General features: G+C 39.6%; 1 protein-coding gene and 3 long non-coding RNA genes across 5 annotated transcripts in view; 1 reads left to right on the forward strand and 3 right to left on the reverse strand.

Moving 5' to 3' along the window:
- LOC109198185 (low affinity immunoglobulin gamma Fc region receptor II-b) overlaps window positions 1-25,944 on the reverse strand; it is a 997,390-nt gene that overhangs the window by 245,261 nt on the left and 726,185 nt on the right. The window lies entirely within an intron of this gene.
- Window positions 137-922, forward strand: LOC109198254 (uncharacterized). The gene is made up of 2 exons (XR_002059150.2): window positions 137-636; window positions 731-922. It is a non-coding gene; the product is annotated as an uncharacterized LOC109198254 (long non-coding RNA).
- Window positions 4,394-17,042, reverse strand: LOC109198238 (uncharacterized). Of its 2 annotated transcripts, none has more exons than XR_002059131.2 (3): window positions 16,880-17,042; window positions 4,589-4,861; window positions 4,394-4,489 (listed from the first exon to the last, which is right to left on the reverse strand). It is a non-coding gene; the product is annotated as an uncharacterized LOC109198238 (long non-coding RNA). The 2 variants fall into 2 exon arrangements; XR_002059137.2 differs by lacking the exon at window positions 16,880-17,042 and adding an exon at window positions 16,566-16,823.
- Window positions 17,083-24,536, reverse strand: LOC109198362 (uncharacterized). Its single transcript, XR_002059193.2, has 3 exons — window positions 24,102-24,536; window positions 20,613-20,879; window positions 17,083-17,137 (listed from the first exon to the last, which is right to left on the reverse strand). It is a non-coding gene; the product is annotated as an uncharacterized LOC109198362 (long non-coding RNA).

The raw sequence follows: 25,944 nt of genomic DNA on the forward strand, positions 1-25,944 counted from the left end.
AGTTACTGTAACAACAAACAATAATTAATTATTAATAATATGTAAAAGAAGCATTCTGAGAGCACAAATCTCTGCTAAGGCAGCTCACTCTGTTGACAAAAAAGTCCAAAGGCAGATTTGTTTCAACGTGACAACAAAGGCAGATGTGAAATGTAAAAGTGAGGTCAGAGGTCAAACAAATGATATTTTAAATCTTTATACAGTATTTTCTATATGTTGACAAGACACAGCACCTTTGTAAGAATCATAGTTTCTGTGTTATAAGGATTTTTATTGAGTCATAAAGTTGACCTTGAAGACCTCGGTGGATGTAAGCCAAATGTTAATGGATAGTTAACATGACTGCAGCTCGTCAGTGAGGTAACCAGGCAGGTCTGCTGGGATCCTTTCTAGGAAAATAAGATTTGTATGCTAACAGATTTTCCCCTTGTTTCAGTGTCTTCCTGCTTCAAGATTTGTTTTCATGCCATCATTCACCTCCAGTCAGACGCCTGCCACCTTGGATCATTACCCCCCTATTCACCACCACTGCTGCCCCCCTCAGAGCCTCTTCCTCACTTGCCTGCCTGCCCACCCTTCAGCAGTTTCCACAGACCTCTGCCTTCATCCTTTACTCCCACCTAGTCTGGACTCCAAGTAAGTCATTGTTGCAGCCACTTTATGAACACTCTCTGTCTTGTCACATTCCCTCTCAGATTTCCTGCCCTAACTGCTCTCTCCTCTCCCACAGATCTGCCGCCCTCACGCTGTTATGTCCGCTCCTCTGGCCTGTCTCTCTCACCTCAGTTAAGATGTTTTTGTAGGACTCGCTCCTTAAGTTTAGGTTCATTTATGTTTTGTTCTTGTTGACTGAGTTGAAGCTCACAATCTGTTGTGTTAAATAAATTATCCTTTGTTTGAATAAAGAAACTGACTGATTACATCCTCTGCTGTTTTCACCTGAGTCACACACATGAGTCCAGAATCACAACGATATTAAACCTGACAGTATAGAGATATTACATAATAGTTTTATAAAGTTCTGACTAAATAGACCCAGGTGGCATAAAAACATTAAAAGAGATAATATGATGTTATTTCTCAGTCATGAAACTCATTAACAAAAATCCATCAAATGTTTTGATCCTGCTCACCTTTAACTGACATCCAGCTCTGTGCTGACTCTCTTCCTGAGTACTGACACTTGTAGAAACCTTCATCAGACTTTGACACTGCAGAGATCTTCAGCTCCCCTCGGGGATCATTTTGAATAAGTTTGTCATTGTGATAGAAAAACACATTGGAAAGTATTTTTTGTGTTTTCAAACTGCAGCTCAGACTAACAGAAGCTCCCTCAGTCACAGGATGAACAGGACTCACCAGGATAGGACCATTACCATCATCTGTGAAACAATCACACACATTTGTTTCAGTCAGACGTGCACACTTTTAGAAAAAGCTGTGAGTCGTGTCTCTTGATCTACATGCAGACCTGGTTTTCTGAGTGATTATGAGGACTGGAAATATAGTTGGGATGTTCCCTGCAGGAGTCAAATTATTGACGGTGACGTTATTGAATGGTTAAAAGTGAAATTGTAAATGTTTGTATGTTTGTGTTATTTTGCATGACGTGTTTCCCAAATTTCTCTCTATTGAGACATTAAAAGTTCATCTAATCTGACGACAGAGATGTTGAGCTTTTTTGAGTTTTATTCTGACAGAGAAAATAAAAAATACTGTTGGCAAATTATGACAAACTGAATTATGAAAGAATCGAGAGAAATTAGACCAACATCCAAGAATATTTTGATGCTTCGTTGCCTGAAATTGTCTGAAATTCTCACTTTTGTTTGTGTTGCCACATAGAATTACTTCACAAACAGCAAAGCTGGGACAAATGTTCATGTGACGTCTAAATCACTCAGATCCAAGAAGTAAATGTATAATAACATACTCTGTACAGTGATGTTGACTGCACTGCTGAACTCTCCTGATCCAGACTCACACCAGTACACTCCAGTATCTGACTTTAATGTGTAGATGTTACATGTGGATCCAGTCATTCTCCTACAGTCAGAGTACAGTCGGCCGTCCTCAGAGAACTTCCTCACTCTCCACTCAGTGAAGTTTCCCTCACAGGTCAGTGAGACAGAGTCAGAGGTGAAGTGTTGCACTCTGTCAGGACTCACTGTGAGAGACGCTGCTGAATGAACATCTGGAAACAACATGCAGTGAAGAGACAAAGCTCACAGATGTTAGGATTCAAAATATCACAGTGGAAATATTCGTTTAAAGCTTTTGTTTTGAAGATCAAATTTAATAGTTCAATATGATAAAGTGTTTGTTTAGTGAGACACTGAGTCTGACAACAAGCCCTGAATCACACAGACAGTCAAATCAATGGAAAACAAAGGAGCCGAATACTGACATGTTTAAGATGATCTAACCCACATGCTTTATCTGCTGGCAGCTCATGTAGAGCTTGGTACACGTCATGTGACATCATGAGCTTTGAGTCATCACTCTCAGCATTATCCACCTGATACAGATCACTCTGAACACACTTCAGTCATTTGCTGTAATGTTTCTGTCATAATTCTGTGATATTGTCTGTTTCACAGATTCCTTCTACAGTGAGATATTTTGCAGCAGCAGGACCAAAACTAAAAACCTTTGAAGGATATTGTCAGGGCTCTGTGTGCGGGCAGGTGGAGATGTGGATCCAAGTGCAGGACTCTGAGACGGAAATGTAACTGAAAACCACAGCTTTATTGCTGGCACCAACAAAACAGAAACCAAACATGAAAACACTAACTGGAACACACAGGCAGGATCTGAGGGTACGACACGACACTGGGTTGAGGAAAACACAGGGCTTCAATACACAGGGTAGTAATGAGGGAATGGGCAACAGAAGGGAGACACAGCTGGGAGAGATGAGGGCTAATGAGACGGGGGAACCAAGCTGCACACACTAACATAAGACAAAGACTTTCACAATAAAACAGGAAACATGAATTACTAAACAAGAACGCAGACTTGACACAGAGACAGAAAATAACACATGGAACTCAAACAATACATGAAACCACAAATCCTTAAGCACAGATAAACAGAAACAAGAAACTAATAATAATCATCATCACTACAAGAGAATAAGAAAACAATCCATGAAGCAGAATTAAACCAAAATATAATAAACTCAAAATACTGGGTCCAACGCACCCAGCACCGTGACATATATTTAAATGAACAATAACAGCAGCTGTTATTTGTGACGTCTTCTTCTAGCGTCCATCTGTAGTCAGTGTTTTTCTTGTATTTGTCAGAGCTGTTAACCTGCCTGCTGACATCTTTGTTTCTTTATTAACAATATTTGACTTTTTTATCTGAACACCTACCTGAGCACTAAACAAAGAGTCTTAACTGTGTAAATCCTGTCTGTGCACTAAGTAAAAATAATCAGTACAAACAGTAACATGAGTTTAAATATCAAAGTAAAAGTATTCAAAGAGAAAACATTTAAAATCTCATAGATGTATTTTGTTTTTCATGTTATCACATTAAATAAAACTGAAAAATAAGAAAAGGAAACAAAGAAATTCAGTTTGGTTTGATCACAGAGAGAAAGGAAAATATTCAGTTCAGTTCTTCTTTTGGGGAGTTTTAATGCACACAGACATCAATGGTTGTCATGGAGATGACATTTTAATGGTCTAAATCCTGGTGAATAAAAATGATGACCTAACATGAGCTCATTGAAAGGACAGAGAGAAACAAACTGACCTGCAGACCAGACAAACTTTGGTTGACTGTGATCAGTGTGATACTCTGGGTCTCCTCTTCCAGCTCTGCACACATATCCTGCTGTGTGTGTCTGTCCATGAATGATGTAGGAGTCCTGTGCAGTCCCACTGCCATCAGGTAGCAGCTCATAACTGGAGGATTTCTCTGATAGATCAGGAACAGCTTTATACCAGTAGAAGCTCCATCCTGCAGACGGATGTTCAACCTGACAGTTCAGAGTTACTGAGGCTCCAGGACTCAGCCATGATGGAGACACAGTGAGGACAGGACGGGGTTTATCTGTTCAACAAAGATTTTCTCTCAGTGAACATGTAGTACAGTCTCTGAACAGTGAGCTCAGTTTATACAAAGAATAATAATCTCAGTCTATATGAACAGAAACACATTTTACAAAGTGTTCAAACAGCTTAAAGCAAATATGACTTACTGTCAGAAACTGTCAGTGTGACTGAATCACTCCACTCTGTTGTGTTATGCTGTGAACTTTTCATTCTGCCCTTACAGCGATAGTTTCCACTGTTGGATGATGAAGCAGATCTAATCCTGTATTCATTTTGATTTGGAGGTTTTATGGTGCTGTTTGTTTCCCACTCATAATCCCACTCAGTGTCTCCTCCATGGATCTCACATCTGACAGTGATCGTCTCTCCTCTGTATATCTCAGACCAGTTTGGATACAGAGTCACAACAGGCCTGTTTGACACTGTTAATGTTCAAGAAAGTACAATAAAAACACATGAATGACAAAAGGTTCAGTTACCATCAGATGTAGTGATTTGTAGGAAGTTACATTTAAACTCACCAGTTGTGTCAATCCTGACTGACTCACTGTCCTCTGTGTAGTAAACTGGTTCTCCTCTTCCTCCTCTGCAGCTGTAGAGTCCTCCCTCTGAGACACTGATTTGTCCATTTGTCAAAGCTTCATAAGATTTCCCATCTCTGTACCAGTAGTATTTCCATCCAGATGATGATGATGATGATGATGATGATGATGGGCTCACAGAGCAGGTCAGGGTCACACTGCCCCCTACTGGAACAGCTGTCCTATCAGCTCTCAGTTCAGCCTTTGGTTTCGCTGCAGTTCAGTTTAGAACAAGAACATAAAAGTAAAAATGACTGAATCAGAACAATTTAAAGATGGAAACATGTAAATGATCAAATATCATGAAATGTCAATGCTGAAGATATAACAAACTGTGTCACACATGATTCTATTCTGCATTTTTGTTTTGATGAGAACAGTGACTTTTTAAAATATGTACTTGTGTGTATTTACAGTTAATTACATGTTATGTCCTTGTGTTCTTTACTCAATCTGATGTTGAAGCCTCTGATAGATAAGATGAGACCTAGTAAGTGTGTTTTATATTCTTTTGCTGTGGAAGCTGACATTTCCTGTCGATGTGCACAGATGTCTTTAGGCCACAATAATAAGCACGGTGAACGTCACCGCTGCCATTACAGGGAGCAGTTTGGATGTGATTTCCAGCTGAGCTGTTAGGAATGCTGGAATAAGACTTCAGTGTTTGTGTTGCACAACAGGCCAGGTTTATTAGCCGAGTGCAGATCTTGGCAGTGAAACCTGAGACTGTTGAACCTCGATGGTGATCCACGCCTAGCAGATCCGAACCTCCACTGAAATCTTCTGTTCCTGCTGGATCAACTCATATTCCAGAGATCAGGAAACTGACTCACACTTCTGAACTGTGGTAGGACTCCACCATAATCTCTGTTACTGCGACACACAGAGGACTTAATCCAAGAACTGATTCCACACCAGACTGTGACTGTGAAAGGTTTTCTCTGTAAGTCTGTGGACAGCTGATTTTGTGCTTTCAGTGTTGTAATTCCATTCATAGTGTTGGTGTTGTACTGGTAACTCATTGTGTTACTGATTATAACTAACCAGCCACTCTGCAGGTCTAGTGAGTGAACTGAGTCGACTTAAATTGATCAAAGTTTGAAGAGCAGCTGAAAGAAATCTGGTTAACCCTAAAGGAGCTAACACAGGTTAACTTGTAGTTAACACAGATAAGAGTTCAAACTAACCTGAACTAGACAGAGAGAGATATTTTTACATATTGTTGTTTAATTTTATTTAAATATTTTATTCTGGTTTTCGGATGCATAAATTAATGTACACTGGAAACTGGTTGTATATTTCTGTGTCTTCTGTTTCCCACCTACAAGTTCAAAGTTCACCCTGGTCCTGGTATGTATTATTGGTTATTGGTTGGTATTTTATTTTTATTTTAATTTTGTTTTATCTTTAGTGAAGTATTGAGTTTTCCCATGTACCGTGAATGCACCGCTGCACTGCTCATGTTAACTTTTTTTTCACTGCAGCTGTCTGCACGCAGCAAGGTGACTTTCTCTGTATATTGCACTGTGTTAAAAGGGTAAAAGAACTCCATGAAACGTAGTTTTGAGCACTGATTTTGTTTTGCAGATGCACGAAACTGCTGTGGTGGGGTGGCTGTAGCTCAGGAGTTAGAGTGGGTCAGGTGCTGATCGGAGGTTGGTGGTTCGATCCCTGGCTCCCCTAGTTTGCATGCCAAATATCCTTGGGCAAGATACTTATGGCGTATGAATGCGTGTGATTGATAGTTAGAAAGCACTTAACGTATAGATAGTAGTGCTTGTGTGAATGGGTGTGTTGTATAGAGCGCTTTGAGAACTCCAGGAGAGTAGAAAGAACCAGTCCATTCACCATGTGGAACTTGCAATCCTGTAACGTGTTGAGCTACAGAGTTAATGTATTGTGTGAGAAATACATGAACTCTGGTGAGTCTCGAATTGTGCAAATTAACTTGTGATTCACAGTCCCGTTTCTAACTGTTGCTTGCATTTCTCAACATTTCTGCCCTGTGCGTTCAACACACGCGTTCAATATAACGTTCTGCACACCGTTATATTTGTGCTCACTTTGCACCAGAAAGAAGAAACCAGCGGCTGAACAACAGCAGCACGTTTAAGCTTGATAAGCTGTTGTTAGAATTTATTTAATATTACTTTCTACACCAGGATCCTTTTCTACGTAGCTGACGGCTGGTAACTGTGCAGGGGCGGATCTAGCAAAGTGTAGCCAGGGGGGCCAATAGGGCATTAACAGGGAAAAGGGCACAAAGACATACTTTTCTTTCTTATTCTCATTTAAAATGTCTCGCTTTTAATAAATAATTATCTGAATCTTACACCCAAAGTTTTAATCTGATGTAAAATGTATAGAAGTCCATTACTGTATATAGTAACTGTTAAGTCTAATATACCCTAGTAAGCTATAGTACTTTTTCCTTTGGGAAGGTACCATCTCTGCAGTCTGCAGTTCTGTTGAAGAAAGATGTTGAATCTATTTAATTATTCTTGAAAAATAATTTATTTCTGTGCATTTTTTTTTCCACACTGCATCAAATTAAAGTTGATTACGTCAATTAAGCATCATGAGGTGGAGGGTGGGGGGGTGGTTCCCTATTTTTTTTTGCTGGGAGTTTGCAACCCTATTAGTTAGGTTGCTTAATATTTCTGCTAAGTACTCTTTAAAATACCAGAATAGGGAGGATGCAGTAGGTTTAAGTTTGTTAGATTGATCAGTGTTGCTGAACTATGAAATATTTTGGGTGCAGTGTATTTTTTACATACAGGTATAACAGAATAGCTTTAGTGTTGTTGTTTATTTAAACTTGAGTATGAACTTATACAAAATGAAGCAAGATATTTAAAAAAAACAGTTTTATTGATTAAAAAACACACTATATCGGATTCATATCGGTATCGGCAGATATCCAAATTTATGATATCGGTATCGGTATCGGACATAAAAAAGTGGTATCGTTCCATCTCTAATTCACAGTCCCGTTTCTAACTTATAAAATTTATAAAACTTTATAAAACAGCTTCTATGTGATTGTAGAAGCTGTTAACGATGTCTTAGATGTGTTAGCCCTGTGAAAAGTATGCTAGTGTACCCACATGTACTACGTTTGCAGGCGCAAGTGTTGCATTTTGAGGAGAATTTGATTTTGAGGAAAGAAAAGGTAAATTTGAGTGAACAAAATTAATTGCTGCGTGCAAAAATGTATTTCAGTGTTTGCAATTATCCACACACACACACACACAATAGCAGCCCCTTTTGCTCTGTTTTTGCATTTGCGTTTGCTCGCAATGTGTTGCTTACGCTTCTCAACATTTCTGCCCCTGTGCGTTCAACTCTTTCTGTACTCCGATATATTTGTGCCACAAAACCAGCCAATCACAGACTTGGATGCAAAATATTCTGATTGGCTGTTTTGTTCTTCAATCAGCTCGAAATAACGAAATGCAATATCCCAGAATGCATTTCGTCCAAAACTCAAACGAGGCAGGGAAATATTACTCTTTCTGGATCACAAAACAAACTTTTGAGATATTTTCAGGCGAGAATGTTGCTGTGTAAACTTCAAACATCTGCTCGATTTATTAAGACGTCACATATTTGCAACAGTGCTCTAACGTTTTCAGAGATGCCTGTTACCCACCAGCTGACCGGCTGGTCAAGGCTCCCGGCACATCGTTTTTTGTAGCTCATTCCCAGTCAATATTTTAAACTCCGCCACTCTGCGTTCTTCCGCCACTGCCTCGTTTGAGTTTTGGATGAAATGCATTCTGGGATATTTGCCTGGGTTTAGCTACAGCAGCTAGTGAGCTGATTGGAGACCAAAACAGCCAATCAGAATTTTTTGCATCCAAGTCTGTGATTGGTTGGTTTTGTGGCACAAATATAAAAGCAGGGGTAGAAATGTTGAGAGCGCAAGCAACACATTGCAAGCAGGTCCGCGATCCAAGCAAGAGCAAATGCAAAAACTGAGCGAGAAGGGCTGCTGTTGTGTGTGTATATGGACAATTGCAAAATTATGGATATGGATAATTGCAAACACTGAAATGAAGCAGCAATAAATCTTTGTTCATTCAAATTTAGCTTATCTTCACTCAAAATAAATTTCTATTCCAAATGCAACACTTGCACTTGCAAAAATCTTTTATACGTGCGCTTAAAATAGTGGCACAAAAATAACGGCATAGCTTACATGTGAGGTTTTAACTAACTCACCATTTGAAACACTTTTCATGGTTTATTCGATTTGCACTGAAATGTATTTTTGTCGTTGGTATATTGGTATTGGCCAGTAGGGATGGGTACTGATATGGGTTCTGACAAAAAAATTAAAATATCTACGTTTAAGCACCGGCAGGTTTCAAAAGTAAAGGTTTGGCACCAGATAAAACCTAAATGATACCCATCCCTATTGGCCAGTAAGAACTGTATAGATGATATCTAAAGAAAAAATATAACACTTAGAGGAATTTGATTTTACTCTTTTTAATTCATACAAATGAGATACAGGGAAAATTAGTCGGTAGCAGGGCCTTTTTTAGCCAATTTTTGGGGGTGCTGAAGCAAAATTTCCATTTCCTTTTTTTTTTTTTTTTTTTTTTACAATATTTGCTGTTTGTTTGACACACTACTAAAAATATAAAAACCATACAGTACTTGGTTGAGACGTAACATTTTAACAACAAAAGTATAGATACCCCCCCTCTCCCAAAATGGTTTGTTCCAGCTCGCCTCTCCCCTACTCTGACTCTAGCGCCCTTTCTGCCAAACTGATGGTGGCTGAGACACAGCGGAGCGGAGGTGTGAGTGCCTGGCTTAAAACAGGACATATTAGCTGCATTTAATCATCAGTTACTCTTTATATAGTTAGGTAGGAGTCAGACCATGTTTCTTTTTAGCTGAAAAACATTACACCAGGTAACCTGCAGTGTTGAAAACGTGTTTTCCGATGATGTTTGATACCCTACAATCCGTCCTGCTCTGTAGTAAAATCAGCAACATTTGACCGTCCTGCTGCTCCCATTGAAATGTATACAGCCTATTTAAAATCTAAAACATAAAATTGTCTGTAGCCTACTGTTGTTACCACTGTCCTGTTTGAAATGGATACTAACTAGCTAACTGACTGGGTGCCCATTAACCTTATAACTCCTGTTGTGTGTGCGTGTGTGTGTGTGTGTGTGTGTGTGTGTACAGAGAGACAGCCAGGTTCATAATGGATATGAGGAAGTTTTCAACAAAAAAAGGAGCCACATTCAGGTACAAGTGTAAAATCAAATGATCCATCAATCAAGAATAATGTTGGATCAGTGTTTTAATATTTATATCTTTTATTAGATGTTCATGTGGTTTGGTTATTTGCCTTTTGGTTGAAAGTCCACTGAGAGAGGACTTCTTGTTAGGGATCTTAATAGTATTTTTTTCATATTAATGTAATTTTTTCATCTAATTGAATCTATTTGTGTATGATTGTCAGTCCAAAGAGGGAGAGAGGAAAGAGGAGAACGTGAGGAGAAAGTACAAGGTCAGGAAGAACCAGGTGAGAAAACAGACAGGGAACAGTGACAGGCAAAACAGAAACTGTTAAACTGACAAAGAGAAAAAAACTAATTTTACTCATACAATCTGGAAGTTGTGTTCTCCTGATATTAAAGGTGCTATACAGAATCTGCAAAACAAACTGTGTTGAAACATTTTTTGAACATAACATTATCATTGATTGGGGAGATTAAAATTAATGATATATTTTTATGTGGTTCAGCCACAACTCTACTAAAACCTCAGGTAATAATAGATTGGGCCAACTTTTGGACCATCCAGTTGTCTGAGTGACTGCCGCAGTACGTACATCACATTTGCACACTATCAGTGCCAAACGGAGCCCTGGTGGAGTGAGGAGCTGTAAAGAGAAGCAGATGCTCTGTTTATATTCTAAAGATGTTTTAAGCTTGTTTCAAAGATTCTGTACAGCAGCTTTAAATGTTTTCCACAAGCACACATACACTTATCAGTGTTTCTCAAACTTTTTACAGTGTGTACCACCTGATAAAAATGTCAAGCTCTCCCAAGCACCACTATGAAAGCATGAAACTCATAAATCTTACAACACAAAATTAGTATTAGTAAATTAGTCAAATTAATATCTGCAGTAAAGATTTCTTTCATACATTGTATACATTGTACCACAGGCAAAGTTGCCTCCATTTTTATAATTTTTTTTAATCAATATTTTGTACATTTCAAGGACTCTTCTGTTTTTGGAGTGTATTTTTATGTGTCTGTATTACATTAAACATACACATTAAAAGTGGATCTCTGTCCAAAGAATGCAGTTAGTTTTCTTTTTACTCACTGTAAGCATCATTCATTATTCTCCCAGTAATTAAGGTTAGAAATTTGCAGACTTGCACAGAGATGGTAAAATTATTATGATTAAAACAGAGACGAAGCTAACAGACGACGAGGACAAGAAAGCACCAAGGAGACAGTCAGAGAGAACTCGGAAATAGCGAGCTAACTTCCTTCTAACTTCGTTAAATTTAATACATTTTGTTTTCATCAATGCCTGGATGTTAAACGTAATTGTTACACCTGGTAAAGCAGTAACACTGATCATTTTATTAAAGATGATACAATTTAGACAGTTTTTAACTCTCAGTGATGCTGCAGGGTTCGTTTGACTTTGGGACCTGAAGTGGACGGAGGTTTGGAACCAGATTATTCTGCGAGGCTCCTGACTACGGCAGTAATGCTCCGACAATCCACCAAGCAATGCGGCTTCGTAGCTTACCATTTTATGACAGATTTTTGAGCGCTGTGGACCACATAAAATCGGTTCGAGGTCAGTAAGCACAGCCAGAATTCATATATAAGGCGCACTGTTGATTTTCGAGAAAATTAAAGGATTTTAAGTGCGTGTTATAGTGTGTAAAATACACTATACAGAACAAAATAATATATCGCGATATATTTAATGTTACCGCACATGCTTCAAATTATACTATAATATGGATTTTTGGCCATATCGCCCAGTCCTAACCTGAAATAACAACAGGGTTCGTACGCTTTTTTCAGGGTCAAATTCAAGCACTTTTTAAGCACTTTCAAGATCCGTTTTTAAGCTTTTCCAGCACGCCCCCCCGCCAAAAAAAAGAATGCCTGTTTCAATTCGCATCACCTCAGTAAGACCATGTGAAAAGACACCTTAGCTCCCCTTTTGTTCAGACATAGGAAAACGCACCACACAAAAATACTGCAAAAGGAACGGTCACCTTATATACATAGTGTATAAACTCAAAATGCACATTTCACTTAAAAATTAAGATGTCCAAATGTGAACAAATCAACTTGCTACAGATATTCTTCTCCTGTTGAAAAAAAATAATAAAGAAAAATGAAAAATAAAGAAATAAGTCTTCTGATCAGATATTGATGCTTCTTTCCTGTGTGACAAAAAAATAGGAGACAGATGTTTGTTTGTTTTTTAAGTTAATTCCCAATAAAACTGTTTATTGCCAACTAGATTGTTGTCTGTATTATTGCTAAAGTCCTAAATGATCACCTTTAAAGTGTTTGTGCTAATAACATCATGTCAGACAGGCATGGAGAACAGCACTGACTGTTTAAGTAGTTTAATGTGTAGGTGGCGATAAACACATTTTGAATGAAAGCCGGGGAACCTTGGTAGCAAAGAAACAAGTGGCTATTCTTTGTGACCATATGGATCAGTCCCTCATATTACCAGTATTTCACCCAAAGGCACCAAATTAATACTCAAAAACCTGCAGCAATACACACAAATATAAACAGTGCTTGGTGACAACTTTGCTTCTAGCCGTTAACCCTCTGGTGTCCAGGGTATAATTGGCCGTTTTCGACTACTTTTGATTTGGCCTCTATATTTCACCTTTAAAAACTGTTTATCTTGCCAAACTGTTATTTACTCATTTTGACATAATGGGTCATCACAATTTATCTAAATTCAGACAAAATTTAAAATACAAGTAGAAAGTGGTATTTTTGACTGTAAAAACCACAAGCATGTTTAACGAATCATTTTCATAACTTGAAATGCAAATAGAAATTGGACATTTTTAAAAAATATGAACAAGTTTTGCAAACCACAAAGTTACATTGGTACTATTTACCTAAAAATGCAGCCAAGGCTCAGACGTTTTTTATATAACCATTCAAAACTATTTACAGAACAATCAGGTGCTCTTCGTCAAATAAGAAGGCACACAAATTATTTATGCAACTCCAAAAAATAGTTAGTGTCCACTATAACACAGATGAGAACAGCACAGGGATGAATCCTGCAGGTCTGACAGCAGGTGTGTCTCTCAGCGTTTACACTGCAATCTGCCTTTGGTGGCTTTTTTGCAGCAACTGTAACGTTCACTAGTAGAACTGGCACACAAAACAAAACGACTACACTACACACTAACGACACAAGATAACACACTAACTTGAGACTCCAAACACGATAAACGTCACAAATCTCGTATCAAAACTCTCTCTCTCTCTCTCTTTATCGCTCACTCGCTCTCTGTCTTCCCAACAACCAAATATCACGTTGCCGTATCATTTTTTGATTGGTCGACATGGTACATTTTTCCACCAATAGGGAAGGAGTGTTTTTTCTTTTTTCACTCACAAGCAAAGCGTCTTTGCTAGCGCTCTCCATAAAAAACGCCGTTTTTACCGTTTCTTCCCGGAGTAAACGCCACTGTTGTACCTATCAACACAATTAAAACTGGTATATAGCTTGAAGTCCGCACATTCGACCCAAGTTGAAATGGAGACTCTGGGTCCGTCGACCCCAGAGGGTTAATCAGAAAGCCTTACGTTAGCTAGTTATGTATCGGGCTAATGTTTAAAGCTTTCACTTGAGTAAATTAACTCATATTATTGCTAAGTAATATTCCGTAATAGCGCTGCCATACTGCATCACACTCAGTGCATTTCAATCATTTCTGCAGCGAGTTTGACAGCTAGCAAAACAATAATCTTTTTTTTTTTTTTTTTTTTAAATAGCATGTGTAACGTAGGCGTACTGGAAAATTATTTACTAGGACTCACCTATCATGCGACCAGAGAGCGCAAACTCTGCCATTGTTGTTTTCCATCATTAAAAGCATTAAAACAGCAGCCTACAGATATGTTAGCGCACTCATCCCCGACTGTCTGGGGGGTCACATATTGAAACAGACGCAAGGCAGCCCAGGCGGGAAATTTTGCTTTTGCTTTTTGCAACTCATTTTAATTTCTCTATCTGATAAGAAAACTATTCAATCAGATAGCTATTTATTGTGAATGAAATACAGTTACATTTTCGAGCACTTTTAAGCACCACATCTGAAATTCAAGCACTTTCCAAACCTTGAAAAGAGGACATTAGAATTCAAGCACTTTCCAGGATTTCAAGCACCCGTACGAACCCTGTAACAAACCAGTGTGTTCTGACAAACCATCCTACTTTGACAAACCGTCCTACCGTAAGTAGTTTATGCACATTTCTGCTGTCACAGAGTGATTCCAGCACAAATTTAAGTTGGTATGACGGTTTGCCACTTAACTTTGCCCATCAGAGTACGCTTGTAGCTCATAATTATAAAGCCAGGACGGTTTGCCACTTCATTTTACCCGTTATAGTATGTTTCCAGCTCATATTCACAAAGGCAGGATGGTTCACCACATAATTTCGTGTTGTGCGCATGCGCAGGAACAAGGATGGTAGGATGGTTTGTCAGGTAGGATGGATTCCCAGAACACCACGTCCAATAAAATGAGTCCATATTGTCGTCTGCAGTTCATAGTTCATTAAGTGAAAAACATGCAGTGTGTGTTGTTCATGAGACCAGACTCTTTAACTCAAACCTGAAACCTCTAAGATTCATTTCAATAATGGACAACATGTACGGCTCAAATTGTGGTCATAAGTATTTTGTACCTGTAAATCAAATGAATATTTGTGAACTGAGTTTGGTTTTGTAACCTTGTAAATCAAAATATGTGAAAATTGTATGTTTGTGCATCTACAGATGAGAATGTGTGTGTGTGTGTGTGTGTGTGTGTGTGTGTGTGTGTGTGTGTGTAAAAAAGATTTGTGTTTGTATAAAAATATTTACACGAGTTACAATTTTTTGTTAAGGTCTGCTTCCTGATACAAAGCAAAACTATTTGTGATTTTATACTACACACAGTAATTTTGACCTGATTTTTCTTCCTTTCAGCTGATTGGTTAATGTCATATCAATCACAAATGTAACGATCCAATCAGAAAACAGATGGGTTTGGCTGCTTGGGGTGCTTCACTGAGCTTCAGGTCCTGGAAGGCTAATACAGTTTAGTGATGTGCGATACCACTGATTTCCTTTCTGATCTGATACCAAGTAAAATTCAGGGTGGTATCGACGATACTGATCCGATACTGATAGTTTGTACAAAAACTTAATGTTTCATTGTATTTCATAATACAATATTTAATTGTATTATGTAATTGTAATAATATAGCTTCGTAATGATTACAGGACATCAGACTACTTGTACTTATTGCTTAATATTGCAGAATAATCATATAGAAATAAAAAAAAGTTGTGCTATTTGAGCATGTTGCTGCCTGAAGCACTAAAGGACTCCGCGAGAGACGTCTGTCTGGCCCTAGCAGCACCTGTCCCTCTCCTCCTCTTCAGTTTGCCTCAACATACGCTCTTAATATTCTGTGATATGATTTACTCTGAGGTTTTTGACGAGGTTAGTGGTGTTACCACAAAACCTCACTGTCTTGCCACATGTATCAAATACTGCATCTTGGCTTTTTGTGGAGGTAAAATACGTCCACACGACTCCATTTATGAACAGCCATTGTTGTGAGTGCGCACGCCAGAGGCTGCAACACATTTATACAGCCATATTTTGCATATGACTATGAAAGGTGTAAGAGGAAGTAGTTCCTCCCAATTTAGACAATCCGAATGATATTGTTTCTTTCCACTGTGTTCATTTTAATGATAAACTACAAATTTACTCCAAAGTACTAAAATATTTTAATATGAGAATCGATTTTAGAACATAAATTACAGGTATCAGAAGAAATGATATTTCAATATCGATCCACACACCACTAATAAAGTTTGAAGCTGGAGGATCTCTATATAAATATATATAAATACAAGCTAGGTCCAGAAACTTTCAGTAGCTGTTGAAATGATAAAGTTGTGGTATGTCAGTGGTTAGAAATACCATTATTATTTTAGGATTAGTTTAACACAAAGTCAGTGCTGACTTTGTGTTAAGGTTAGAAACATTGCTGTGAGTCACAGTGCGCAGCATAAAGGCCCTTTCACGCAGCATGTGCTACTAATGCTAAATGCTAACTAAAAGCAAAGGATCCAGAGTTTGTTGTGCTGCCACTGAGCTCTACCTGTACTAAATGCTCCTTGTAGTTTCTATCTCTGACTTTATGTCCTCTACTAGAGTTTGTGGTGTTTTATCTTTAATTGTTTAATAAAAACATGTATCGCTAATTCATAACGAAGAAAGCTTTGTAACTCTCCCCACTAGTAAAGACAGCACTGCTTTCCCCCCGAGGTCCGCAGCACTGTTGAAAAGGCTCTGGAGGTCCCTGTGTAAGCACGTAAACCTGTGACACAAACATCACCGAACTGGGACAAACACAGACTGTTTTCCTGTTCTGTAGAGCTGCACAGCAGAGAAGTTACTCTGATATGTTTTTTATCTTCACTGTGAGTAAAAAGTTGCTTTTCACATTTTTTTTTGTTGTCAAACTGAAACCAAAATATTTTAGTGAGCAGCACAAAAGAATCAGCTACAAATCTGCAAGAAAGTGAGAGTTTTCACTTATTTTAACAAAACGAATTATCTGTACAGAACATCTTCAACTTACATGATACAGTCAGTCCAGTAATTTTACTCCAATATGTTAACAAATAGTCCCTTCTGCCCCGGCAGCTGTACAATCCACTGTCAGACTCAGTAACTGTGATGATTCTGTATTCACTGGATGTTGGAGGTGTGTTTAACTTTACTGTATGATTACTGTATGTTGTTATAATTAAATTAAACGCTGTTTTATGCTACTTTTGATACAAGATTAAAAACAAAACCTGTAGTGTTGTTGAAATACAAAGTATTTTGTTGTGTTTTTGGATGAAACATTGTGCAGTATAAATTAAAATGTGTGAAATGTGTCCAACTTACATACTACAGTTAATGCGTCACTCCACTCTGTCCTGGAAAAGCTTCTTTTACCCCGGCAGCTGTATCCTCCACTGTCAGACTCAGTAACTGTGATTCTGTATTCACTGTATGTTGGAGGTGTGTTTAACTTGGCTGGTCTCCATTCATACGTCCACTGAGCTCCTTCACCTCCCTGAATCTCACATCTGACAGTGACTGTCTCACCGCTGTATATCTGAGGCCAGGGTGGCTGCAGGGTCACAGTGGGCTTACTGGGAACTGTTCACATAAGAATGATCCAGTTAGAAGAGAAACATAAAAACTCTGCTGTTTTAACATAAGAGTGGAGTCATTGCAAAACAGCTGATTCACAGAGAAACAAGTTAAACATTTAAAAAAGTCACAACATAAAAGTTTCAAACTGTAACACAATATTTTCAGTAAAATGTAAAAGGTAAAGTCTTTACTTTGCACATTTTTTGTTTAGATTCCAAAAAATTACAGATTATTTTTTCATGAGTTGACAGCAGATTAAGAAGACTGGAAGAAATTATCATGTGAGAAATTGTTACGGCACTAGCAGGGCCGCCTCCTGAGGTTGTCTGTGTGGGCGTGTCCGACCATCTCTCCTGCCTTAGCTCGTCCGGGATATTTGAAAAGGGAGCTTCAAGTTGGATTTGATTATCTTGCTTTGTCACCTTTTTGAGAACCACAACTTCCCAGTTAAGTTAGGTGAGTGTCCAGCTGAGCTTTGTTTTAAGTTCTTCCTTCGGCCACTCTTTTATTATTTTGCCTTTCTTATTTTTGGAGTAATCCTGGGTGGGGATAAGTTCCCTGTTGGGGGTAGGCAATTCAGGGCTCCGCTCGCTGAAGCTTTGCCTTTCAAGTCGCCTCGAGCCCAGCACGCTCCAGAAGATAGGTAGGTAGAGCTTGGTGTGCTTAGGAACTGGGTAAGTTGTATTTGTTAATGTGTATGCAGCAAGAGGTGAGTTGGTCAGTTAAAGTAAGTTGTGTAGTTCACCATTAATGGGTTAATTATTGGGTAGTCTCTGAGTGAGTTGGCAGAGGGGTGTGGTTGTGTCTTAATTAGGGTGTGTTTTCTAACCCTTCTCCGGCCCCCAAAATGGATGATACAGCTATCAGTGCACAGGTGTCTAGAAGCTCGTTTGTAAGCAATAACATCCACCTGGTTCCAGTTTTCTGTGAATCCAGTGTTGAGAGCTGCTTCAGTGTGTTTGAAAGCATAGCAGCTGCATTATAGTGGCCTCAAGACGTGTGGGGGGTGATGTTGCTGTGTAAATTCACAGGTAAGGCTCAGGAAGCTTGTTCTGGTCTGTAGGCTGGACGGCCTAGTTTATGAAAAGATTAAAAGTGCCATCCTCCAAGCCTACGAACTTGTACCTGAAGCCTATAGGCAGCATTTTCGAGGTTTGGAGTTGGCACAGGGTCAGACCTATCTTGACTTCGCTAGGAACAAGGTGAAGCTTTTTGATAGGATAGGTGGTGCTCTGCAAGCCAGGTTAACGACTTGGGGTCGTTACGTGAGCTTGTGCTGGTAGAGGACTTTAAGAACGCAGTGCCTGAGTGTGTTGCTTGTTATTTAAGTGAACAGAGGGTTTCCACTTTACAGCAGGCTGCCATACTGGCAGATGAGTTTAAGCTAACTCATGAAACAAATGCTGTAGGACATGATATCCCTGTGCACCATAATACGTCTTGGAAAGTTAGAAGTGAGCAGCTAGAAAGGCTGAAAAAGTTGTGGTTTCAAGATGCAAACCAAAACTGTGTTTCTTTTGCCACAAACCTGGCCATCTTGTTGCCAAATGTCTGAAACTAAAACAGAAAACTCACTCAAAGCAAAAAGAGCCTGCCTTAAGAACAGTTAGTTGTGGTTCTCAAACCAACAAGGTTGCCAGGCCTAGTAAAAGGCTAAATTTGGAGCACAATTGCTCAGTAGCGCCCTGTGGTCATGGTCAGAGGTCAACTAACCCTGAGCTGCCGCTGGTTGACCATTTCTCATGTCCTCAAAATGACCTGCAGGGAGACAGACTGTGCAAACCACCACTAAGACCTGCAACCCTGGCTAACAAACATGCCTGTACCGGTGACTTGAAGAATCGCCTGCAAAGTGTTTCAGTAAGGCCCACTAGCTGTCTGCTGGGTTCTCCACATGTGATGCCTCAAAAAAGCCCTGGCTATCACATGGGACATTGTTTTGAAGGTCTGGGGCCACCCTCAGTCAGTATTTTGAACCCATTGAGATGGGATTGGCAGCTTCCACAGGCGATGCCTAACCGTTGCTATGGGGTTTGGTAGGTGGAAAGCCTGCAATTTGGTGATGAAACGGTTATGGACTTAATTGTTTTGGTTATCGTAATCATTTGACAAACCACGGGTTTGTATTTATGGGAGGGGGTGGGCCCTAGCAGGGCCGCCTCCTGAAGTTGTCTGTGTGGGCGTGTCCGACCATCTCTCCTGCCTTAGCTGCCACCTTTTTTCTTTTGTGCAGCTGACTCTGGTCAGTAATTAAAGGGATTTAAGCCCAGGGAAAGGTGAGCTCTGGGCCAGAGTGCCATGTGAATGGTTGCAGCTAGTGAGCTGTGTTTTTGCCGCTTGCAGCTAGTGAGCTGCTCTCTTTGACTTGCGTTACTTTATTGACCAATGCTTGAGTTTTGTTTGTTTCCTTAAATGGTGATAGCGGCTTGTCCATCTTTTAGTTGAGCTACTTTAATAAAAGTCTTTAATTTAACCCTTTTGCCTCCTTGACTCCTTTTTCTGACCCGGACACTTTCTGTTACTTCGCCCTCACCACCTAGACCGCTCAGGGGAACGTAACAGAAATGCTTTCTAAAAGTTCTGATGAGGTCATCATGTGAAACTGGTACAGTTGCTGATTTGGGACATTGGAGTCTGTCACACTTGTAGTTATTGTATAACAAACAGGTTCTTGTGGCTCTCACTGATTTTCCATGAACTGAACCTTAAACCACTGATCCACTAATGCAGGGGTGTCGAACTCCAGGCCTCGAGGGCCGGTGTCCTGCAGGTTTTAGATCTCACCCTGGGTCAACACACCTGAATCAAATGATTAGTTTATTACCAGGCCTCTGGAGAACGTCAAGCCATGTTGAGGTAATTTAGCCATTTAAATCAGCTGTGTTTGATCAAGGACACATCTAAAACCTGCAGGACACCGGCCCTCGAGGCCTGGAGTTCGACACCTGTGCACTAATGGATCTGTTCTACACTGGAGGTTCTTCTAGCTGTAGTATCATTAAACATATTATGACACTCATGAACACCTTTTCTTTTCAATTAAAATAAATAAATGCCATTAACAACAATTACAGGAAAGAATCTAAGTGGAACCTGTAATGTAGCAGAACAGTCTCTAATAAAATGAGGTTATAGTGTAGTCAAACCTGAAACGTCGAGGAATTAATGTAAAAATGCTAAAAACAAAGGAAGTAACTGATCTGCAGTGATAAACTCCACATGTGCAGCCATGAGGTCAAGATGGGACAGACTGGGATTATTACATTTGGATTGAATTCTATCAAACTAACAAAATATTTTCCAGATGTTTCATTGAGTGATTATTAAATATCTTTATAATGAGACTAAAATATATTTTAAACTACTTTTGATCCTAAACACAAAATAAACCCACAGTGCTGTTGAAAGAAAAAGTTTTGTTTCATTGATGAAACATTGTTCAGTACAAATTAAAATATGTGAAATATGTCCAACTCACCTGTTACTCTCAATGTGGTGCTGTCACTCCACTCTGTCCAGGAAGAGCTTCTTGTGGCCCGACAGCTGTATCCTCCACCATGAGACTCAGTAAGTCTGCTGATTCTGTATTCACTGGATGTTTCATGTATGTTTTTCTGGCCTCGTCTCCATTCATACGTCCACTGAGCTCTTTCACCTCCCTGAATCTCACATCTGACAGTGACTGTCTCACCGCTGTATATCTGAGTCCTGGATGGCTGCAGGGTCACAGTGGGCTTAGGAGGATCTGTTCAAATAGAAAATTACATCATCAGACTTATAGAAATATAAAATGATCATTAAAGCTTTCCTGGTTTTATTGCTCTTGTTAGTGGTAATCACTTTTTTTTTCTTTTTTTTTTTTATCCCAGTGACAATTTGACTGAAAATCAAAAGGTAAAAAAAATCAGATTAAATCTGGTAATTTACTGATATTTAGAATCTAACAGCAGAGTGACTGAAAACAACCAGGTGTGCACAAATATAAAGTGTGAGACTGAACATCAACACAATATCATGTAAACAACTTCAGTCTCTCAGATTTTACATTGTAAAAAAGAAGTTTTATACTCAAACATCCCACTCTTTACTTATTTCTACATCTTTACATTTGCATATTTATACATTTATGAACATATAATCCAGAGTTGTCAGTGGGCTGTGATCCTTCTGAATAACCTGAGATCTTAGTTTCCTGTCAGGTATAAAAACCCTAACATATTATACACAATATCAGTTTTACTTTAACTGTTTTTAACAAATTAAATTTTTACTTTTCTTTTCACTGTTGTAAATATAAAAATTCCTGCGCTGTCTCATAGTGTAAGGCCCTATTTTCACTTTTTATCATGCTGCTCTAACACAACAATTTGCTTTGTGGATCAATAAAGTATCTATCAGTATTGACCTGTTTAATATGTGTCCTATGTTGTAAACTGGCTGTGCTAACAGCTGGATTATTCACTCACATTAGGAACACCACGTAGAAAGAATTTACCAACTGTTACGCCCCTCAAAACAGAAACGCAAAACAACACGGGAAAGTGTGTAACGCACGCAAAAACCACACAGCTGCTGCTGAATTGAGGGTTTATTTTTACAAAGCTGAAAAAAAAGGAAAAGCCTCACAATAAACACAGCTGAGCCAGGAAGCTAAAAGCATCAGGGTCTCCGAGGCCAAAATAACAAACAAAAACTCTCCCCCTTCCTAGAAACTAAACACTGGGTAAAACTTCCCTGATCAAGAAAAGGAAGATGCAATGCCTGACCTTCCTGGCTGTCCACAAAACAGGAGAAAACTGGGTTAAACAAAAGTGGCAGAGAACCACTGTCTGCTTCCACTCTGCTGAAAACTGATGAAAACTCCACATGTGCAACAACTGAGCTGAATAAACTGGGATCATTACATTTGTGTTTCATTTTTTATGAAATTTACTGAATGTTTTTCAACTCCACATGCTTCTGTCACAGTCCGGGGTCTGTGAACCAGTGTTTTGATTTTGTATTACAGTGGTCCCTCGCTATAACACGGTTCACCGTTAGCGGCCTCACCGGGACCGTGAGTCATTTGGTACCGGGCAGCGAGAGCTGAGGCTGGAGTGTGAAATTTATCGTTTTCAGAGTTTTGTTAACTCGGTTTCCCTGGATCTTTTCCTGGTTGTTATGAGTAAATTATGAGCTTTGCCGGTGTAGCCCGAGAATACCCCGAGATTGCCACAACAGCACTAAAAACCCTGTTGCCATTTCTGACATAACTGTGTGAAGCGGAGTTTTCTGCAGTTACAGCTTCCAAAACAAAATTGCGGCGCAGACTGAGCAAAAGCAACACACTTCAGGTGTCACTGTCCCCCATTATGTCCAGGTGGGACCGGCTCGTTGCAGAGAAACAAGCACAGGGCTCTCACTGATTTAGCGTCATGGTGAATTATATATTTTCATGTACTTTATGTTTTTTTGTAGTTTTGTGTCTTATTTTGAAAGAAATATTTCACAGCACGGTGGTTAGCACTGTTGCTGCACAGCAAGAAGGTCCTGAGTTCAATTCCACCATCAGGCCGGGGTCTTTCTGTGTGGAGTTTGCATGTTCTCCCCGTGTTTGCGTGGGTTCCTTCCGGGTACTCCGGCTTCCTCCCACCGTCCAAAGACATGCAGCTTGTGGGGATAGGTTAATTGGATAATCGAAATTGTCACTAGGTGTGAATGTGCAAGTGAATGGTTGTCTGTCCCTGTGTGTTGCGGCCCTGCGACAGACTGGCGACCTGTCCAGGGTGTACCCCGCCTCTCGCCCTATGACAGCTGGGATAGGCTCCAGTGCCCCCCGCGACCCTGAAAAAGGATAAGCGGAAGCGAATGGATGGATGGATGGCATAGCGATCAGAGAGCATCAAGGAGAGAGAGGATCTTACTCTCAATGTTGTTGGCGCATTTCAGGAGGACGCTGCTAATAAAGTTACACAAGTACACAGTGAATTCATGCTTATTATTAAATTTACAAAACACCACAGTTTTTGTCTCGGTCGTATCATTTTAATTTGATGTATTTATCCGCAACACCTTAAAGGCCGGTCCGTGAAAATACTGTCTGACATTATCCGGTCCGTAGCGCAAGAAAGATTGCGATAAAGGACGCTGCTGTCCAGTACAGAATGCGTTCAGCTTGTCAAATTTACACAAATCTTTGATCGCTAGCAGTGTGACTCTGAATTTCACAGGTTTGTGGCCAACTTTTATTTCTACAGTCCATTCATCTGTTCGTGTCTGTGTTTTTGCATTTACAGCCCCAATGAACAGACTTGCCTGCTGATCCGTGGCTTCATCGGCGACAGTGTGCACTTTTCTCGATCTACACATTCTGGCAAAGTGATTCATTTTCCCGCAGTTCTTGCACTGTTTGCCATAAGCAGGGCATTGGCGTGATGCATGCTTAGTTCCACATCGTTTGCAATTAAACGTGCTTGCTTGGTCTTTCTCGTTCGGTTTCATCTTACCTTGTCTGTCTTTTTTGCATGTCTGCTTATGTCTCACTGCATCTACGTCTTTACTTTCATCTGCAGAGACTTGAGCATTGTGATCCTCCTCATGCATTTGCTTGATTTGAGCTTTAGTGGTTTCAGCTGCAATGCAAAGCTGAATTACTTTTTCGAGAGTAATGTCATCTTCTCTTAACAGCCTTTCTCTCATTGCATCCGATGTAATTCCACACACTACGCGATCTCTGATGAGGGATTCTTGCATTTGGACCACTCAGCTTTAGCTCCGTGATGTACTGGCTAATTGGCATATCCTCTTGCACACACGTGAAAAACTTGTACCTTTCATAGGTTATGTTCTTCTTTGGGTTACAGTATTCCTCAAATTTCTCCATTATTTTCGTCAGCTTATGCTCATCACCATTTTCCGCAAACGTGAAGGTATTGTACACTTCAACCGCCTCCTCTCCAGCAACGTGAAGAAATAGTGAAGACTGTACCTTGGGTGGCTTGCTAGCACCTCCTGTAGCCGCGAGATACAGCTCGAACCGTTGCCGAAACCGTCTCCAATTTTCCGAGAGGTTCCCCTGCAGCAAATCAAGTCCTTCCATGTGTGCGACACTCTTGTATAGCCTTATCAGTTCACTTCTGACACCATGTTACGATATTAGTTCAGGGAGCAGACATGACACCGTCTTAGGTTTTAGCCATCACTTTTTTATTATATCTCCACACCACCCTCCGGTGGCTTCACCATGAACTGCACCTTAAACAACAACTGTTCACTCATATCATGACAAAATGTTCATGCCTGTCTGAGAAAAGTGAATAAGTGTCTAGTGATGGGTTTTACAGCCTTAAAACATCTATAATAATTGTAAAAAATAAAGTTGGCTACTTCGCGGATTTCACCTATCGTGGATTATTTTTATAATTTGACTCCTGACATAAACGAGGCAACACTGTATTTTCTTGTTGCCCAGTCAGTCGTGTCCAGGGTTGGTATCGTCACTGATTTCTAGAAGTCGATTCGATTTGAATCTGGGAAATTTTGCCTCAGACAGTCAGAAATATTATAATTCTGATCACTTATCAGTACATATCCATATTTTTATATCTATAAAAACAAAGCTGACACTTGTGAGACTTTATCAAAGGTGTGAGCATCACAGAAGGTGCCTGCTCTCATTTACTGTTTTAGCTGGTTGGTGGTTGTTGAAATCTTGTGGTTTAACCTGAGATTCTGGCGTTTCGGACAAAATACATTTATATTTAAAAATCGATTCAGGATTTTAATGAATCAATATCACGTTATTCAAGCTAGAATTGATTTTAATCGGAAAATAGATCATCAAACCCACCCTAGTCGTGTCTTTTGTCTCTGTGGTCTCTGTGCTCCGTGTTCCCTTTGTTCAGTATAGTCCGTGTCTGTGTTATACTTGCTGTTTTACTTTGACGGTCGCTTGTCCTTTGTCACTGTTTCTAGTTTTGCTTCACCCTGGTCTCGACTGTTCTCCCCTCATGTGTCTCATTCCCTCGTTTCTTCAGTGTATTTTAGACCTGTGTTTCTCTCTCAGTGTCACGTCGTCCCCTCACCATGCTGCGTGTTTCCGTGCTCACTGAAATCTCTGTCGCTAGTTTACAGGTTTCCCAGTGTTTTTGTTATTAGTTCCCAGTTTTTAGTTTCATTTTGTTTTTGCAAGTTTTTCTCTTTTCGTGAAAATTCTACCGCTGCAATAAAGCAGCCTTTAAGTTCATTCCTCTGTTGATTGTTTTGAGTTTGTGTCCTACATCCTCCCTGCCACACAGCCGTATCATAACAGTTTCACTGTGAGTGATTGCTGTGGATTTTATGTAAAACTTTAAAATTTAATTTACGCTACTTTTGATACTAAAATGAGAACAAAGCCTGCAGTTTTATTGAAAGACATGATGTTGTTGTGTTTTTGCATTAAACATTGTGCAATAGAAATTTAAAACAAAGGTGAAATATGCCCAACTTACATGACACAGTCAGTGTGATGACATCACTCCAGTCTGTCCAGAAAGAACCTCGTCTACCCCGGCAGCTGTATCCTCCTCTGTCAGACCAAGTAGCTCTGCTGATTGTGTATTCACTGGATGCTGAACCTATGGCTACCTGGCCTTGTCTCCATTCATACGTCCACTGAGCTCCTTCACCTCCCTGAATCTCACATCTGACAGTGACTGTCTCACCTCTGTATATCTGAGTCCAGGATGGCTGCAGGGTCACAGTGGGCTTAGGAGGAGCTGTTTACATAATAATGATCCAGTTAGAAGAGAAACATGAAAACTCTGCTGTTTATAACATAAGAGTAGAGT

Source organism: Oreochromis niloticus, linkage group LG3 (genome assembly GCF_001858045.2).
Source record: "Oreochromis niloticus isolate F11D_XX linkage group LG3, O_niloticus_UMD_NMBU, whole genome shotgun sequence".
Taxonomy (NCBI): Eukaryota; Metazoa; Chordata; class Actinopteri; order Cichliformes; family Cichlidae; genus Oreochromis; species Oreochromis niloticus.